This window comes from Aulonocara stuartgranti (genome assembly GCF_965226115.1).
Source record: "Aulonocara stuartgranti genome assembly, chromosome: 2".
Taxonomy (NCBI): Eukaryota; Metazoa; Chordata; class Actinopteri; order Cichliformes; family Cichlidae; genus Aulonocara; species Aulonocara stuartgranti.
Genome location: NC_138940.1, coordinates 7,735,108 through 7,741,507, shown reverse-complemented (window position 1 = coordinate 7,741,507; position 6,400 = coordinate 7,735,108).

The following is a 6,400-nucleotide window of genomic DNA, read 5'->3' as shown; positions in this document are numbered from 1 at the left end:
GTCATGGTTAGTGCCATGGGTGATGTGACCTAACAACACAGGATCAGTTGGCTGTTAGTTGTAATCAGTGGTGCATCACAGACAGACTTAACTATGAGAAGTTATTTGCTAAAATGATGTTTCAGTGTTGTTTAGTGTTGTCCATTTAACTCTTTTATTATTCATGACATAAAAACTATATACATATATGTAAACCATTTAAATATATATATATATATATAAAAAATATATACATATATACATATATACATATATATATATATATATATATATATATATATATATATATATATATATATATATGTATATGTATATATACGTGTTAATCAAAAAGGGGCTTCTCCCTCACCTCCCACTGGCCTCCGACATGTTGACAGTTGTGGTATATTTGTATACAGCAGCAGTTTCCTTCTTCCCCCTTTCAGATGCACACTTGCTGATAACAGAGATCACACACCTACTTTCGCTGCCTGCAAACCTTCAAGTATCCTTATTGCGTAAAGACAAAATCACCTTGCGTGTGTCTTGTTGATGATTAAATTAGCGGCATAGGAATTTCCTTACATGTAGCTCACTCAAAATAGTTGCTTTGTTTTATCACCTCACACTGATAATTATAGGTTTTTGTACTGTCTCTTAATTGTTTATCTAAAGAAAAAGCATGGTGTCATACAATGACAAGAAGACACATCAGAGCATTTGGCCTCATCTTCAACAAAAGGAAGTGTATTCAGCAACTGTTGATTAGATTTTAATTTGCTTGTACATTAGTTAAAGTTTAATATCCTTGATTAACAGCCTGCAAGTCAGTAATGGAAATAAGAAAAGTGTTGTCCTGACCTAGTGCCCTGAAGTTCATATCTGAAATAACTATTTCCTATCTACATTTGATTTGAGCCTTTTCTGTGCTATTATATTTTGTTTGAGTCATTCCTATTAGTACTAAAGAATTAAATCGCTACCTCAGGTATGACAAAATTACAGTATATTTATAAATAAGTCGCAATTCGTACAGACGAAAGTATGTACACAGTGTCATTTCCCTTTTTGTTCAGCAGAGTACACTAATACAAGTAGAACAGAGTTTGCTTTCTTTTTCCTTGTAGGGTCAAGGTGATATATATATCCTGAGAATAACATGCTGTGGTTCTGTTAGGGACTACAGCTTATAGCTAAAGGGAAACTGAACTGCTTATCTTAAACAGATGTAGTTTGACATTTATGCTTGCTTGCTTCATTGATTGATATGTATTTCATGTAGGTTCGTATCAATCCACAACTAGCTTCCAGTAAGAACAGCTTACCTGGAAACAGGGCAGGTACATACATTGCTCCATAGTAAGGTGACAAAACCTGCCTGCCAATGTTTCAGTAAACACTGAGCTGCTTCTTCTAATTATAACATCTATAGCATGTATCAGGGCTGCTGCATATCCATTTGCATATCTTTCTTTGCCCACTTGGTGATCACACCTCAGTGGCAAAGTATAGTAAGTGCAGTGGGTGTAGATGCCTATGGTTGACATTCCTTGTTTGCAGGTAACAGAAATGAAACTTTTGGTATGATAAGGGTCAGTATTAAAGGCTTCTGATGTCAGTATTTTCACTTTTCCCTTTGATGTATAAAGTACCCTCAACGGGGACATTGATTAGCAATTCCGAGAGCATAAAAGTAAAATGGAACAAGCAGCCTACAGGCAACAAGCAGTGAAGGTCACCACAGGAACAAATATGGTTTGCCACCCCCGCAGACTGTAGGGACAATCTTAAAATTACTTCTCTAATCAGTCACACTTGAAAAGAGAAAGGGTGCAGTCTGAAATGAGTTTGCTTGCTCCATCCCCCTGTTCCCATAAGCAACTAAGATAAAGGAAAAAGATGAGTCACTCAGGCCTTAACCACAGGTTTTCCTATTAATGAAGCTGGGAGAGCGGTTGTTTTTGCTTTGTTTTTCTCATTTTGGAGACAGATTTCTTCCGATTTACACACATGTTGAAAAGTGCGTATTTAGAAGACAATCACTTTATAGCATCTGCCGTTTCCTAATTCAGTTTAAATACTAAACCTATTTCTAGATTTGTAACAAAGCAACGGGAAGATATTTAAATAAGTAGGTTGAATGGGTCAGGAAATAGTAACAGCATAAGCTTTTCATGTTTCCCCTGCACTATCCTTGTGCAGTAGAGAAACATGTAAATGATAGAAACAAAAATAGTGGGAGAAAAGGTTAAAAAGTAAATGTATCTATTGTGGGACTGTTTGTTGAGTGCGGAAAAATCACTACAGCTTCGATCGGAAATGAAACCATCAACAGTGGAAATATTTGGTGTTATTAATAACTTCATGCACGTCTGCACCCTCTTACCAGTTTGGAAAAGCTAAACCCCAACAGAAAGCCAATAAAGGTGGTGGAATTTCCCCCGCTATGTGAGATTTTCAGGACACCACTACTGCTATCAAGTCTTTATCTTTTTTACATTCAACTTTTGCAAAAGACATAAAAAATAAATAAACATCAGATTACAGTAGGGCATTGCGCAAGAAGTCATGACAAACATGATCTGATGTAATTTGTAGGTAGACCACAAACACTTGCACATGCAGGGGGAATATGCAAATCAATCTTCCATCATTGGTCTTATTTTTGCTTCCACCCACATGCAGCGATGATCAGTATCACCAGTAGTTCTTCTAAACTGACCTTTAACACTGTTTGACTGTCTTAGGTCACTATATATATATATATATATATATATATAAACTAAACACACACACACACATACACACACACACACACACACACACACACACACACACACATATATATATATATATATATATATATAAACTAAACACACACACACACATACACACACACACACACACACATATATATATATATATATATATATATATATATATATATATATATATATATATATATATATAAACTAAACACACACACACACATACACACACACACACACACATATATATATATATATATATATATATATAAACTAAACACACTCACACACATACACACATATATATATATATATACATATACATATATATACACACATACACATACATATATATATATATATATGTGTATGTGTGTATATATATGTATATGTATATATATATATATATATATATATATATATATATATATATATATATATATATATATATGTGTGTGTGTGTTTTCGTCTCTTGCCCACCGATGCCTTCTTGTTCCAGTAGCCCACTTTTTTCGTGGAGAAGACGGCCGTAGTGATCGATGTAGTGGTTCCGAATGACAGCAATATCAGGAAGAAGGAACACGAGAAGCTGGAGAAATACCAAGGGCTCAGAGAAGAGCTCGAGAGGATGTGGAGGGTGAAGGTAACGGTGGTCCCCGTGGTAATCGGAGCACTAGGTGCGGTGACTCCCAAGCTAGGCGAGCGGCTCCTGCAGATCCCGGGAATAACATCAGAGATCTCTGTCCAGAAGAGCGCAGTCCTGGGAACAGCTAAGATACTGCGCAGGACCCTCAAGCTCCCAGGCCTCTGGTAGAGGACCCGAGCTTGAAGGATAAACCGCCCGCAGGGCGTGCTGGGTGTTTTTATATATATATGTATATATATATATATATATATATATATATATATATATATATATATATATATATATATATGCTATGTAGTACAATGTGTCAAATACAGATCTCTGTGTTTAGATTCTGAAAGCAGCCTATCTGCATAGTTCATAGTAAAAACTAGCATTTAACAGTAGAGGGCAGTGTAAGAACGGAGATAAAAACAAAGCATATGTGGCAAGCTGAAGGTTACACAGAAATCATGCTTTCTTGTCCAAAAAGACTTTGTAGTTTAATTTTAGATAAGATAATCATCAATCATTTATCATCCGCTGGGTTTTGGAAAAAAATATCTAGTTATTAGTTAGACAGTAGCAGATGATTCAGGTTTAAACTAGCTCGAGGAGATGATACAAGTTTCTGTTCATTATTGCTTCATTGCAGATAATTAAAGGCAAACTCTGGTAAAATGCGGGAAAAAAACCCATACATTTAGTTAGGGTAGGAGAAAATCAAATGTATTGTGCCCCCCCAAAAATTGAGAAAATATAGTACAGTATGCTTTTTTTAACTTTCAAAAGTGTGTCCGTTATCTATAAGATGTAAATAAATCAATTTAAACATTTATTGCCATTTTCAATGTTAGTTTCGATAACATTATTATATAGACTTGGAAGGTCATACTTTATAAAGAGAAATTGGTAAAAATTTCCAGCACTCAGGTCTTAAATATATGACATAAACACAGGTTCATATCTTTATGTGTATGACATACACATAATGGGTCACAGAGAGCTAAACTAACTGCTTTACTAAACAGAGTGTCCTCAGACCATCAGAAACCAGAGCCTAGTGCCCCATGGCTAACGCATGTTTGCTCTGACAGCACCCTACCATTGATAAATAACAGCAGCTCTTCTTTAGCCTGCTGGTGTAGTCGCATTCAGCTGGAGCTCTCCAATGCGTCTCCACAGCCAAGATTGAATCTTCCCCATTCATTAGACTAAGTGGATGAGGCTCTCTAATAGGGGCTCCCTTCCCCTCAATAATTGCCGTTGATTGGCGTAAATTAGACCCTAGTTGCCAGACGAGTGATTCTCGACGACGATAATCCGATTCCCAACTCAAACTAATAGGATTTTAACTCTGGCTTTGGCCTAATGTCCGTCTGCAAACCCTGGCTATGGCCCTATGCCCCATCTAGTCGACGTCCTCTGGATCATATCTGGACCAGGCCAAGCTGAGCTGTAGTGGTGTATGGATTCTGCGGGTTGGGTTGGGGGTCGGGTCATTCGTGTTCGCTGCGCCATGCTCTCAGTTACTCATTCCCTGCATGACATTCTTGGCATCAATTGGTCATTCATGTGTGTCACTTACATCATCTAGGGAACATGCGTGTGAATGAGAGTGGAGTCTGCTGAAGAAGAAGGCGGATGTTGAGTGTCTTGAGCTGGTTATACCTCTAGTGCAGGCCTGGATTCTGTATGACGAAACCAGTGAACTCTAATTTTTGCGAGACAGCATGAATAGAATTCACAGCATAGACTTCACTGCCAGGCGCCTATGTTTTATTTAAAATGCAGTGATCTGCCAATGCTGGATATGTGGTAGATATAGATGACTGGTACTATTTGGCTCCACACTGGTTCATCACAATAAAAAAAGCTACTCTACAATAAATTACCAACAATAAAATGTTACAACATCTTCAGGAAACACAGTAAATTAAATATTTATGTTCAAAACCACTTACATGATTCATACAAGTCAGAAGAATAGGCTACAGTATGCGAAGACATTTTCTGAATTGCGAGTTACCAGTGCTGATACCACTTTACTGAACAAAGAGATATTTACCATTTAAGAACTGTGAATAGAAACTAATGTGCTCCTTTCCATCTTCAATGCTTTCAGTGCTCTGTTATGGAATTAAAAAGATGTAGAAACACCACCCAATCTTTATATCTAGCTTCAATTACCAGTCTGGCACCTTTTTATGCGCCTTGTGTACAGCATGAAGTCTATAAGTGGAACACACTGAATTTTCTTTTGTCATTCAGTTGATAAGGGGACGGTGCTACTACTAAGGCCTGAGGTCTAATGAATCTCCACTCCATTACCGCTGAATCGGACAGATTGCTCTCCCGGAGAAATGAATTGAGTTTTTTGTATTTGTGAGATCATTCTCCCTCCATTAACTGCTCTTTATCCCGTCTCTTCATCACAGGCAAATCAGGTTAGGCAGCCATGATTAGCTGGGGTGGCCTCCCTTTTTAAAAGGTAATTGGGTTTGGCGGCTCAGCTGATAGTGCCATTAGGACCAATAAAGGCTGGGCTTGGCTCATCGAGTGAAACAGATTCTTCAGCAGCAGATGGCAGACGGAGGGAGAGGGCTCTGATGCATTGAGCCCGAAAACAAAGTTTGTGTAACCAAAGGAGTTTGGGGGCATCCTCCCTGTGCATATACCCCCACCACTCCCCCACCCTCCGCTCCCCCAGCCAGTTTAATATTTTTTGTCTTTTTTTGTAGTGTCAATAAGATATCTTGAAAGTGGGCAAGTAATAGTTTTTAATGTGCTTAACACTGATTACAAAATGATATGGCCATTAGACTGTGATTTTCTAAAATTGAGATAATTAATCACTCGTGCAGAAATGTTTTAATGGACGACTCAGGGCTATGATGCCACCAAGGACTGAAGAATGCTTCTGGGAAATCAGCTTCCCTCGCAACACCGTTGCTTAATACCTTGTTGTTGTTAAAGTCTGTAGACCGTGGATTTTCAGTTCTATTCCACCTTTTATTCTCAGAGTTTG